The following is a 14,640-nucleotide window of genomic DNA, read 5'->3' on the forward strand; positions in this document are numbered from 1 at the left end:
TGTGAATGTCGGGCTGGGCCTGGCGGCGCAGTGGACTAATGCATCCACTGTAGGGGCCTTCGTTCGACCTCATGGTCACAGATTCAAATCCCGGCGGGTCCACTCAGCCTTTCATCCATCTGAGGTCAATAAAATGAGTACCATTGAGTTGGGTAACAATATACATCTGTTATTCAGCGCCTTGAGACCCTTGGGTGATACGTGCGCTTTACAAATACACGTTATGTGATGTTTAGGTTAGGCTTGGTACTGGACACATTTCTATGTCTAGGCAAACTTTAAAACATTTCACATATTTGATGTGTGCTGTACAGTACAGCACACAGGCACTGTGTGAAATGTTATTAGAAATACAAAGATTTCTCCAACTTTGCACCTGCCTTAAGGAGGTGTTAAGTTACAATATATCATTATACTGTTCAGAAGTATGGCAGCCGCAGATAATTTATCCCTAGCTGGGTGTGGATGCCCAAAGAAGCATAAGCTTGTAGGAACAGTTGCCCTCACTCACCCGAAGGTGACATTCTTCATCATCAGGCAGTGCTACTCGTCAGGCCGGTGCTGCAATGCCTGGCGGGCCTCGTAAGAGGGCACTTTATCGGAGATCTTTTAATTGAAGCCATAGGAGTACCATGAGGTCAAAGGTGGACAACCCAACAAAAAAGTGAAAAGATTGGTGAATGATGTGGAATAAAATCAGCTACCACCCAGTTGTCACCAAACTATTTAATGAAAAATCACTGTGTGGTGTTGAATTAAAAAGGATGGCAGGGAAACATAGGATACAGCGGCGGCTTCTCCACAATGGTGGAGGAGCATGCCCTACTAACTGGCTCGGAGACAACAAATGTAAAATAAAAAGATGTTCTTGCATCGTTTTGTTTTGCATTTGCCAGCTGATAGCCAGCGCTGTAGGGAGGGGCGGGGCCTAGGCATGGGAGGGGGAGGAGGAGTGCTATGTGCAGTCCACTCCCTTAGTGCTCATGTATGTTTGGCTGGCCATCTCAAGCCGACCAAAACACACATGCGCACTTAGGTTTTCTCCAGCCCAGCTGCAGTGAGCTGCCGGGCTGGAGAAACCCCCACAGACTCCTTGGTCTGAGCAAAACGTATTTTCAGCCCGCTCAGACCAATCCGTGTGCTGCTCTGCAGCATGGGGATTGGATTGGAGTCTGTCCCAGGGGCTGCTGAGACCTAGAGAAGAGGAGAGGCATAGGACGCAATGCTGTAGGTGGCCGACGGCTAAAGGTAAGTTTAAAAAAATCTATATATATATATATTATTTCAACCTACCGCCCGTGCAAACCCCCTCTCCAGTGCGACCCTTCCTGAGCTCCCCCTCCCGCGCTCCTCCTCCCACCCTACCACCCTTTATTTGTGGCTGCCGCCACTGACAGCAGTGGATTCTGCATGAGGGCGTAGCGGCTCTGCCCCCCTTAGTTTCTCCCTTGGGTCAGCCATTGTAAAAGTCTAAATATACTGTCATCTGTTTAAAAATATATGTACATTTACCTCTTGCTTGGGGCAATGCTGTTGGGATCATGACTGATGACGACGAGTGTCATGTGACACTGGCAGTGAAGCGAATGCATTCTATTTTTTGTGGGCTGTCCCTCAGTCTACAGTATTTGCCGGGCTGATGAACTCACAGCTCTGAGGTGTGTGCCGTTATCAGCTCGGCAAACATATAGGGCCCGATTCACAGAACTAACTTAAGACAAAATCCTAAACTTACTACTTTTGGTTTTCACAGAAGGCATTTAGTAGTAGTAAAGTTAGGATGCTGTCTTTAGTCTATCGCAAGTCTGTCTTAAGTCTGTCCTAAGTTTGTCTTAAGTTTGTCTTAAGTCTGTCTTAAGTCTGTCCTAAGTTTGTCTTAAGTCTGTCTTAAGTCTGCCTTAAGTCTGTCCTACTACTTTTGGTATTCACAGAAGACATTTAGTAGTAGTAAAGTTAGGATTTTGTCTTAAGACATACTTAAGACAGACTTAAGACAGACTTGAGACAGTCTTAAGACAATCTTAAGACAAACTTAAGACAAACTTAGGACAGACTTAAGACAGACTTAAAACAGACTTAAGACAGACTTAAGACAGACTTAAGAGAAACTTAGGACAGACTTAAGACAAATCCCTAACTTTACTGCTACTAAATGCATTCTGTGAATACCAAAAGTAGTAAGTTTAGGATTTTGTTTTAAGTTAGTTCTGTGAATTGGGCCCATAGCCTTGAGCCCCTAGTCTCCACCCCTTTGTGACGTGGGTGTAAGGTTAGCCCCTAGGCGCTTCAGGCTGAAGCCCTGTAGCACCAAGGGCTTCAGTCAGTCAGGGAGTGGAGCCGATGGTCCCCCACCCATTCCCAACTCATCACAGGGAGGTGGGTCACGCCCTTTGACGAGTTGGGAAAGGGTGGGGTGGAGGCTGCAGGCCGGCAGGAAGCTGACAAAGTGAGTCTGCGCAGGACTTATGAAAATATGCTGGGCAGACTCAAGGTGTCTGCTTCCCACTACTGCTGTTAATTGCAGGATCATGTGGACCTTGGATGCCGTCATCCATTTTCAGCTCCAGCATCGCTCCATTGTCGCAGGTGCCTGTCGACATTACCTACATGCTTCCCTTCCCGGACCTGAAGATGACCCCTGCACAGTGCACAAAGTAATCAGTTATCTACATCAACTCTCCGTGGGTCCCCAGAACCGTGGCCAGTGGCATCAGGCCTGTGTACGTTTATTCTTCTCTTGTTTTAGCAGTGCAGCACTGTCCTTACTTTGATCTCTCTTAACCTTCTCTCTTTAAAGCTTTAGAGAATGTACAATTAAGAGGGGCCCGCACCTGTTTCTGGAAGACAGCAGTGAAATGTTTTGTGCTGACTTGTACACATTCTTATGCAAATGTATGTACACATTCATGATTATATTGAATTACCAGACTGATTTTAAATGATTAATCGAATGCACTATATTTACATGAATATGTTGTGTGTATACCCTTAATAAGGGCTGGGTACAGTGGGCATATGTATGTAATATTTTGCTGCTATGCATTATTATTTTTATTCGAAACTAAATGAAACAATTGCAGAGGAGCATGCACGATAATGATCTATGTAGTGACCTTTTAGTCATGACTGTTGAGCGGGAGAAACATTCACAACTAAAGCGCTGGGTTAAATGAAAGCACACCAGAGAGTCCGACTTAAAGACAGAGTTGAATTGTCTAGATTGTTCCTTGATTGCCACCTGCTGGGAAAATGCACATTTGACGCACACAGTATTTTATATTAAATAAATACAACTCCAGAGGTGTGGCGCAGCGGCCAGGGTGTCTGACTCTGGACCACAGGGTTCACGGTTTGATCCCCGGCGCCAGCACCATGTGACTCTGGTCTATAGCTCGCTTAATTTTCCTGTTGGCCCCCAGCGCCAGGACACCTCTCCGAAGGTAGCTGTGCACTTTACAAATGCTGGTATGTCTAATTATTTCTATATTTCACAACGTATAAGGGGCTACCAAGGTGTACATATTATTACTGCAAGGCATTTTTTGCATATATTGTAGTTCTGACATAATAATATCACATTAGTTGAGTCCTGTAGAGCTCATAAAATAAACACTCAATTTATTGTTTGATTATCCCAACGGCGCTCTCGATGCTGCATTGTGTGCAGAATTTTTCAAACTTGTGTCTCCCCTTGCTGGTTGTAGGGCATTAGCACCAATTTCACCATTGAATAGCTGATGTCACTGGTCGGATGGAAACAGGGACTCACGAGTAGGGGTGGGCGGAATTTGCGAAATTCACTTTCGCAAATTATCGCGAAAATGTTAAAATTCTTCGCAAACACGCGGAAATATCGCGAAGATGTGGAAGTTTTTTTCACGCCCATTCGCGGTATTTTCTGCGTGGTCGCGGCTCACCAACTTACCCATGCGGTTGCTCGCGGGCGCGGCCATCTTGTTTTCACTTGTCTCGCGGAGCATGATCGCGAGAAGAAAGACGTGATCGCGCGATGCATGACGTTACTGCGGGCGCGAACTGTCGCGAGACAGCGCAAATGGCTACCAACAATCCAACATCTCGTGGAGAACGCGACCGGATCGGGAAAACTTGTCGGTGAACGCGGGAATTCAGGTAAGGCGATCGCGCGCACGTGTGAATGTATTATTTTACAGCGCGAGCAAGAAACAAATTATCGCTAAGCTGCGGAATGCGGAAATTTTGACATTTTCGCGCTTTCCGCGGAACGCGAAAATGCCAAATTATCGCAATTTCCGCGAACGGAACGGAATGTTGGCCCAGGCCTACTCACGAGTGCCTGAAGCGTGCAGTCTAGTGTGTATATGAAAGTGAGACTCAATGTGTGAAACACAGCTCACAGAGCTGGGTTTTAATATCTCACACATCCAAGCACACAAAGCCAGACAATCGTTTTTAGCCCCTCTTTGTGCTGCAATTCATCTAGATGCTCAGGGTCAGTTTTGCATCCCTTCTGGTCATTATACAAGTCTAAACATAAGGGACGCCATCTTGATTGAGGTGTGTGCATTATCGTGCTGTGGTAGGGGTGCTGCAGGTGTTTCTTTTATTATTTTTTTCATATTGTTATTTAACAAGGATAACTTGTTTGCAAATATGTGCCTTCTGTTGTTTTATTTATGATGAATGCATGTTTTAGTTTGCATATGTTTCATTCTTAACATTTTTATTTAGTATTCACTGCGTGGGTGTTTATTGCTTATTGGAAATGTCATGAAATTGACTTTTAGGACAATTTTGGATCCTTTCATTTTTGGAGCCTATTTACGGGAATGTGATTTAAGTGGCAATCCACTGGTGTGAGTTAGGCTGGTGATGATTGTCCTTGCTTTATGCCTGGAGTAGTTAGTAGTAGTACTTTTTAGGTAGTCTAGGTGTGTGTGTGGATTTATGAGGAGAGTCTTTGTATATGAGAGCTGTGGCATTGTAGCAGTCTCTAAAGTGAAAATAAAAAAGCGCCCTTGAACATTGTGCGTTTCCCTCTATATCAACATGCGAGTCAAATAATTGCAGGCCGAAGAAGCGGTTGAAATAAATACTACTTAACAAATGCAAATGTTTAAGACAGAGCAATTGAATCATTTCCTTTTAGTACCCTTCTCGGGGTTTGAGCTCCACGTATGGGACATGGAAGTGAATAAAGTCCCATCGTTATCCGGTCAAAAGGCCATAACGGGATGTCCCCAGAGTGTGCTGCAGGCAGAGCTGGACATTCGACTCATGGCAAAGGCCCATGATGGCGCACATAACAAAAGGTGATCTTCAGGATTGGAGGGTTTTGGAGACAGACGATTTGGTGTTCGCACTACAGCTCAGGATGGACATTACGCAAACCTTTTCTTTATCCCTGTTTTCCTATCAGCCACCTCAGTCCTGCGTTCTGCCGCCCGCACACCTATAGGGTTCCAGTAGGGTTCTTCATTAGCTGTTCCCTAAGCTCCCTGCCACAAGAACAGCTTGGGCACATCCTTCTAACGACCAATGGTGTCTATTATAAATGTCTACATGTTTTTCATTCTCCATAACCCTCAAGTGCTCTCAGGTGGTTTACAGTACCATGTAGGCACTACAACAGACCATAAATAAATATGAATGAACAGACTGGTCATTTGATTAAACTCTGAGCAAAGCTAGTCTTTCTGAAATGACCGCGTTATACAAAGCAGAGACACGCACATACACACTTTTCTTTTTAAACTGAATAAAGAGCTACCTACGTCATTATCCTATAAAATCTCAGCATTGATGTAATACCTACAATTTCACAATTGCTTTATTAACCTTTTTGCTTTCTGAAATGTGCTGGAAAATGCACAATTTTTCCACTTTAAAAAAAAGATTACCGGGGGAGAAACCCCCCTGAACCCCCTTGTGACAGTCGGGCTCACTTGCTCGTCACAGCCACTCATCCCAACATTTTACGCCTCACCACTATCAAATGCCACCAGCTGCCACTGCTCTACCAGACATGGTGGGAGATCCACTGCCTGATGCAAAATGGCTGATTTGCCACCATGTCTAGTAGATGTACCACTGTGAAGGACCGCCACTTAAAGGTAGCGGTTTTTCACAATAAGCTGTGTATGGTGTTCTGAACATGCTTGGAACACCTCCACTCTGCATGTTTGTGAGAGTAAATATGTGGATATTGACAATGTATCTTCACTTTGGGGAGGGGGTGGTATATTTCCAGTTGCAATTTGTGCTAGTGGCACTTTCACTTGCAAAGAAGGCCCCGGCCTATTTTCCACAGGATTGTATTCCCTCAATGGGCCTCTTCAATGGCAAATCCATTCCTTTTTGAGGAGTATCATCCACGCACCTGGCAGCTGATTTTCCTCTGCTGTGGAGAAGAAAGTAAATCTGCTGAAATAGCAAAGTAAAATTACACAGCCAAACTCTAAATCGGGCTCCATGCCTTTTCTCATAGTACGCGCACAACGTGCCACTCGTGCCTCCATGAACACCCCTCTCTTTGCTGCAATGCTCAAGAAAAAGATTAGATCCATGTTATTGTTGTACAAGGTGTAGCCTTTTATGTACATCACACAAGGTTATTCATAAGAAAAGATGAGAAAGAGAAGTAATCTTAGTATCCTTGTATTCATTTACAAAACAATAATTCATAGGCATTTAAGGCAATAAGAAAGGAAGATGAGCACATCATTAAAATATCACCTGGCCCTACCTCATCTCCAGATGCATCAAATACCCTACTCGCAGTTGCCCAGGGGACTTACCCGCCCCCGGGATCACTTCCATTTTCCCACTCACCACACCACCCGATTGTCCACTATGTGGCCTTGGTGCCGTAGTGCATGTTTACGTGCTGCAATCCCCCGGGAGACTCCCCTATTCCCAGGTGAATTCATCTTGCAACATGCTGAGAGCAAACCTCTGCCACATGCAGCATATCAAAAACATGCACGAGACTGCCCGGGAGACTCACCCTATCCCGGGCTTACCTTAAACACAAATTTGCACCAAAAACACCACAACATGCTAATCATGCATCACGCCGTGGGACTCACCAGCCTCTGTTGAATTTAAACAGGCTATCCATCATGCAACAAACCCCACACTGGCTACACAATGCTGCCACTTCCTCCCACCTGAAAGCTAGATCCCCGCCACGCAATACCCCCCTGACTCCAATTCCAGCACTGTTACCCGTGTACTTGATGAGGCGTGGCTGTTCAGGCTCTGCTTCCAGGCAGGATCAGAAGGGACAAAGAGGCCGAAGACCCTGGTGCACTGCCTTAAATGACCCCCAAGGTCCTAGCTGCGCCTCCAGATGACGTCACTGCCGCTCCCTAACACCGGCACTTTCTGTGCAAGACAGGGCTCCAGTTCGTGGCATGACGAAGGGCGCCCCACCTCTAGGCAAGGGGGAGCCTGCTCAATCTAAACAAAAACATTGATAGGAGTTGTAGACCACTGGGCCCAACCAGTCTTCATCTTTCACTACCCACTTTTGATATATAGGTCTAGATTATGAATGTCTTCATAATTTTGATGTGGTCAGTAACAGGAGTGACAATGCCAATCGGAATTACGAGGACTGTAAACACCGCAGGCCTAGTATATTTCACCCACAGCCATCAGCAACTGAAATCTGACTCAGTCTTCTTGTGAAAATCAAGTATTCAATAAGGAATAACCAGAACAATTGAGGTCCCCTAGTTTTTCTTCATTTCAAAGAAGCCCACAGGGTGCCACCATTAATTCTGCTCCCCAGAATAAACGGTACAGGAGTAATGTGCACTACACTGGGGTACTCAGGAAGAGACCCACAGATGGCAAATTCTCTAAACTCTGCAATTGCTTTTTCAGTGTTGTTGTTACTCCACCTCTGTGTCGCACTTGTATGGACTTCCAATCACAGGAGTGACAGTGTGAGGATGATCAAAATGGGGTTTACAATATAAGGCTTTTTTCGACTGATCTGCTACTTGAACCTATAAGTTGCACACATTCTTGCTGGTTAGTTCCTGGAACAACAGTGGTAAGAAGTGGAGTATATGGATCTTGGAATTTGAAAAGTTGACACAATTTATTGCTCTGAAGGTTCAGAGTTTCCCTCTACTGTCCTTGGATCACAGAAGATTGCATTAATCATTGAAAGGATTTATTTCTCAGGAAGCTGTGGTTTTATGATAAGTAAGGTATAAAGGCGGTGGTCTGTCACCTCGCTTTTAGAGCACCTAATCAAGATCAGTTCTGAGGTAAGTGTCATCTGTCGTTGATTGTTGCTCATGTACAGCGCTGGTGGTGGACTCCTAAAGAACAGAATTTTGTTTTAATGGGAGACAACCAATGGGGCCCATGAAACATAAAACAGATGAGTAGCCTGCAACAGGGAGAGTAAAGGAAGCAATGAAAAGTAAAAATAGGAGAGGAAGAGAAAAAGAGCAAGCATAAAAGAGAGCACTAGAGAGAGAGAGAGAGACATAGGGAAAGTGGAGGAAGAGAGAGACAGGTCAGAGAACAGTTGAGGGAAGAAAAAGATAACAAAGAAAAAGGAGGCTTGGAGTGGGAAATTGTCCTAGACCTTAAAGCCACTGTAGTGGTCGTGAAGTTGTGGGCTTCCCTTTGAAAGATCCAACGAGGCAAGGTTAGTGCAGGAGCATGACAAAAAGAGACACGCCGACACAAGTCACCAGACGTCTTAGCAAAAAGCAGATACACCTCAATCAGGGGAATATTTTGGGAAATTTTCTGAAAGGTTGATAGGGCTAATACAGTCAGTTTCTTGTCAGAAATGCCCCACATGTGACTGTCTCTACCTCAACCTTCGTGTGTGCATGCAATATGCAGGTTCATGTCTGTAGGAGTGGCACGTTTGGTGGCATTGAGACCCTTGTCACGTCCAAACACTGAAGAAAATGTCCTGTCCTATTCAGTTGTGTGACTGAAGGTGTGGGTGTTTGACTGTCAATTTGCTCTATTGAATCTGGAGGCCTTGGGTTGGAGGCTGTGAAGCCATTTGTTGTGGCGGGTTGCCTGGTTGTCAGTCTTGCAGTATTCTGGGCCTTTTGGGGAAACTATGTCATAATCTTGGTGATATAAATAGTAGAGGTGTGTGTGTATGTGCTATTCTCAGTCGATGAAACTGTCAGTGGCACAGTACTACAGTTAACGTGAGGTGCATATGAGTTAAGGTGGTATGTGCACCACACCTCTCTTTGACTGTGTCCATGGATGCTAGCTGCAGTGAGTTCTTCCCAGGAAGAGGTCTGCTGCTTAATTTGTAAAGATATAACTGCAGAGGTCCAAAGCTTTTCTCATGACCCTTCAACTGCTGGGGCTGCTGAATGCCAATGCTGCCTAGTGTTGATTCTGTGTCGTCTCCTACTACCACCACTCTCCACTTCCTGTCTCTCTATTTCACATTTGCTGATTTAAAAAAAAAATGTTGCTTTCTCTCTTTGTCTCTGTTTCCTATATTTCTCTTCCTCATTTTTTGTTACTCCTTTGCCTATCTTGTTCTTAATCTGAGCCAACATCTGATGATGAAAAATAGGTGCATCCACTGGCACACCTTAAGCCCTGGTGGTAACTTATTTGGAATATTCAAAAGCTGCTGCTCCTCAGATTTACCAATGGGATTTATGTGAAAGGGGTGCAGAGGAGCACACATGAAGTGAATAAGGTCCAATTTGCTGCATACATTTATTTGTTCAGAAAGTTGTGGTCAGAAAGTTGTGGTATGAAATTAAGGTGCCCTTGAGTTGTTGTGGGGTTGGTATAGTGATGTCTGCCATGGTGGCGATGAAGGCTGCCATTGTCTACAGCGGTGTCCTCCTAGGTCAACCATGAAGTGGTCCTCTGTCAGGTAGGGCGTAGAGGGGTTCTCTGTCAAGGCACAGTGGTGTAGGATCCTCTTACTTTTGAAGAAATAGTGTCAGCACCACACACACTCCTACACCATAATACCTAGGTGTGTGCTTGATGTCTACCATAGGTTTTGTATTGAAAACATATTGTTCCTGTACAAAACCCTATACCTAGAGAAACATTAAAACATTTCACTCATGGATGTGCGCTGTACGGTACAGCAGATTTGCAATGTGTGAAATGTTGAATGAAATAAAATGATTTCTCCAATTTTGCACCTGCCTGAAGGTGGTGTTAAGGAAATCCCTATATAATATTTTTTGTTGATTGAGCTATGCATAAAAAACATTATTCCTGCACTTGAAAGTAAATACCCTATCAAGTCTTTGTGCCACTTTGTGTCAGTTTGCCTGACTTTGCGATAGCGCATCATTTTAATAAATTTGTTCCCAACAAATTTAGCCATAGATTTACTAAGATTTTACATCAGCGTTGCGTCACATTTTTGGCACAACCTGATGCAAAATCCATTTTGGTATTTACAAAGCCACACAAAGCATAAGTTGCTTGACTTTGTAAAAACATGTAAAGCAAGGCAGTGCATAGCTCTCTCTTCTGTTACCTTGCGTCGGGAAGGCGTTACATGGGTGGTGCATGCAGAGACGTTTTAATGCATGGGCAAAGTGGGCTCTGGCCCAGGGCCCCAGCCTTTCAGGGGGCCCCCTGACAGAGTCAGCTCTGTTCTCCAGAGTTTTGCCCCAATGGCCTTGAATATTTCTTAAACAAATTGTTTTAAATACTATTTTCCTTTAATTTATTTTTATGTACCTGATGTGTGAGAGTCTAGTACAGCCATTTTGCAGAGAAATGTTGTGTTTATGTTTCATGCAATATACATAAAATAATTTTCTTTAAGATCAAAACAAGGGCGTCACAGAGATTATTTGCAGTAATATTGGTGAGCTGCTGCTGTGTTACAATATTGAAAACACACATAACTATCCCCAGTATTAAATGTAAACACATTTAGGGCCTTATTTATGAGAAGTGATGCATCGCTGTGTGAAAACAGGGATGTGTCACTTCTTAGCGTGTCCTCCTTGCGACATGATGGATGCGTCATATTTACTGCATGACGCATCATGTCGCAAGGAGCTACAGATACAGCAGTATTTCTGACGTATTTGTAGGCGCACAAGTGATGCATTGCTGGGGTGTGTCTGAAAATAGACGCAGCTCCAGTAATGTGTCCTTTCACATGGGGCAAGCCCCATGTGAAAGGCCCTGCATCAGTCTTACACCTGCTGTGAGGCAGGTGTAAGATATTGACACAATGGCGTCCTAGAAGTGGCGCACTGAGTTCTCATAGATTTCAATGCGCCACTTCTACGAGGCTTTTTGCGGGGCAATACCCACCCTGCATACATTATACCTGGCGCAGGTATAATGTGGTGCAGGGGTTTACAAAGTGACGCATCTGCCTAGATGCGTTACTTTGTAAATAGGGCGCAACATGGCACATTTTTTTACGCTGCCGGTGCGTCACAAAACATGACGCACCGGCGGCATAAAAGGCCCTTAGAATTTGAACGAGTGTTCCTTTGCACTGTCAGGGACCTAATGAAATGAAATAGTGTATTTATCAAAGAGCGCAGCTACTCAGACTAGAGTGTCCTGGCACGTGACAGCGGGAGGAAAACGTGTGTAAATGTTCTTCCTAAAAGAGAGTAGGTCTGTGGTTAGTCTCAGAGAGGCTATTCCACAATTTTGCGCCTAGAAAGCAGAGGGATCTGCCTCAAGTGTGGGCAGGGCATATTTTAGGCATGATGGCCAGGTTGGCATTGGAAGATCTTAGGGGTCTAGATGTTGTGTAGCGATTAACTTGCTTATTTAGGTAGCCGGCTTCTAAGCCGTGGAAAGCTTTAAAAAAGATGGTCATCGCTTTGAAGTCGATCCGTTCTTTTATGCGGAGCCAGTGTAGTGACTTACGAATAGGTGTCATACTAGATCTGGGTTTAGGTCTCAGGATGGGTCTGGCCGCCGCGTTTTGTACTACTTGTAGGCGCTGGATAAGGGATTTGGGAAGACCTAAGTACAAGCTGTTGACATAGTCAAGCTTTGATGTCACCAGAGCCTGCACCGCGATCTTTCTGCTCTCAAGCGGTAACAGGGGCTTGAATTTTTTTAGCATCCAGAGTATGCCAAAGCAAGCGCCAGTTAGATTTTGGATTTGAAAGCGTATGCAGAGTGTCTTGTCCATGACAATTCGAACGTTTTTTACTTTCTCCTTTTCCGCGGGTGGGGGCAGAAGATCTTTTGGCCACCAAGTGCTCCTGTCAGGTGTTTCTGGATTACCAAAGAAAACAACTTCAGTTTTGTCCGGATTGCACTTCAGCTGATATATCTTAAGCCAGTTAAAAACCTTTGTGAGGCAAGACCTAATCATTGCCCCGCCAAAGTCGGTTCCCTTTTCACACGTAAAAATCAGCTGAGTGTCATCAGCATAGGAAACAATTTTGGTACCCTCTTCCTCTACCAGAAATGCAAGGGGGATAGATATATAATAAAATGGGTAGGACTGAGAATGGAGCCCTGAGGGACACCTACATTCATGGCCGGAACTGGGGATGAGAAAGGGGGGAGCCAGATGTCCTGAGATCTATTTGCCAAGAAGGATGACATCCATGTTCAGGCAGTCCCCCCATGCCGATGTTAGCAAGTCTCTCCAGGAGCCTCTCATGTGGGACTGTATCGAAGGCAGCCGACAGATCGAGCAGTATCAATACGTCCTTGCCTCCCTGGTCCAGCTTACCCTTGAGAAATTCAGTCACTTCCAGCAGAGATGATTCCGTACTGTAGTTAGCCCTAAAACCGGATTGGGACTCATGAAGGAGCTTCCCATTTTCAATGTGTTTTTGGAGGACCTTGTTTACATGCTTCTCTAATACTTTGGAGAGGGCAGGAAAAAGAGAGATTGGCCTGTAGTTGGCAGGGTCCTTCGGTTTGGCGTTTGCTTTTTTTTATCAGTGGAAGAATCTTAGCATTCTTCCATAATTTCAGCATGTTGCCTGAGGAGAGGGAAACATTAAAGAGCTTGTTTACCATGGGGTTTATGGTGGAAGCTAATAGGTTCAGGATATTCGCTGGAGATGGGACGGTAGGAGAGCCAGACTTAATGCTTTGGAGAAGGATCAGTGACTCTTCAAGCTGAAACTCAGTGAAAGCTAGTAAAGATGGAGGATCCAAGAGGTGAAATTTGCTATTAGAACTAAGGTAGAAGGTCAGTTTTTCCTCTGAGATGTTAGTGAAGGCTTGTTGGATCACGGACATCCTTTTGTGGAAGATTTGTGCTATTTGCTTAGACCATTCTTCCTTGCATGGCCCTTCCTTTGTGCCGACTTTCGGGACATTAAAGGATTTGACTATGCTAAAGATTTCCTTACTCTTATTTTGGGCATTTTTTATCTTGGTTTGAAAGAAGTTTTTCTTGGCTGCCTTCACGAGAATGTAATTAGCTTTTAAGTTATCTTTATACACCTTCCTGTCCTCGGGTAGATAGGATTTACGCCATTTCCATTCCATTTTTCTACAATTTCTTTTTCTGGATCTGAGGGAATCGTTAAATCATGGAGCTGGTGGGGCCAAACTCTTTGAGGAGCGCGAAACAATCAGTATCGCTGCATCAATCTTGGTTCGGAGCCATGAATCTATTGAGATGGCGTCCGAGTCGGGGCAGCCAGGCAGCTCCGGTGAGGAATGACTGAGGGCGTCTGCGAACATCGGGATGGATATTTTATGGAACGCCCTGTAATTAGGGACCCTCTGCCCTGCGTTAGCCCGAGGGGCTGTGGCAGAGTTGGGAATGACGAATTTTAATAGGAGGTGGTCAGAACAGATAATGGGAAGAGGTAGGCTTACTGATATGTCAAAGTTGTGAAAGATTTGATCTAGGGTTTGGCCCTTCTCATGGGTGGCCGAAGAAATAGATGGAAACATGTTGCAGGCCTGCAGAGTTTTCAACAAGCAAATTGTTTGAGGGTCTTTTCCATTGTCCATATGTATATTGAAATCTCCCAGAATAAGGCAGTTGTTGTATTTTAAGGCTAGGAAGGTGGTGGCTGTATTAAGCGTACTAATAAAATGTCCAATGGCACTGGGAGTTCTGTAAATCAGAAAACCAGCTAAGCTATGATGGGGGGATAAAGTACAGCGGAAGCCTAAGGACTCTGCACCCTCGATGTTTTCCATCAGGATGGGAGAGCAGTCTAGTTTTTGATTGTATATTATGGTGACACCACACCCTTCCCACTCGGCCGATTCCCTCCTAAGAATTTTATAACCCATAGGGATGGCCGAGGTGATAGTAGGGTTGGAGGCTTCAGACAGCCAGGTCTCAGTGAGAAATAAAAGATCAGGCTGTTCGTCTAAAAGTAGGCAATAAATGTGTGGTTCATGCTTTTTCATAGAGCAACAATTTAAAGGGTGGCCTTTAAGTCCTCTGTTTTCATATTGTTTTTACACTTATTGTTGCGTGGGAGGATCTTGGGTGTGAGTTTCCTGGACTGGAGGAGAGACAAGTTGCACTTATTGCATCAAAAGTCTACCTTCAAGCGCGGATCAGCTGCTGTACACTGACATAATGGTAGCCGCCTAAGGCTAAGCAGTTTTTCCCTATTGTAATATAGTGGAAGAAACTCACCGGAGGGGAACTGGGCAGCATGGCCGGCGCTGGACGCCTCTGGAACGCCTCCAGGCGCAGACGGGTTT

At 44.8% G+C, this 14,640-nt stretch overlaps 1 protein-coding gene across 1 annotated transcript in view; it reads left to right on the forward strand.

The window, feature by feature from the left end:
• Positions 1-8,134: 8,134 nt before the first annotated feature.
• LOC146811726 (perforin-1-like) overlaps positions 8,135-14,640 on the forward strand; it is an 85,424-nt gene continuing 78,918 nt past the window's right edge. Inside the window, exon 1 of the mRNA XM_085618724.1 lies at positions 8,135-8,261. The gene's annotated coding sequence lies outside the window, so the exon portion shown is untranslated. The remainder of the gene's footprint in view (positions 8,262-14,640) is intronic.

Source organism: Triturus cristatus, chromosome 7 (genome assembly GCF_964204655.1).
Source record: "Triturus cristatus chromosome 7, aTriCri1.1, whole genome shotgun sequence".
Taxonomy (NCBI): domain Eukaryota; kingdom Metazoa; phylum Chordata; class Amphibia; order Caudata; family Salamandridae; genus Triturus; species Triturus cristatus.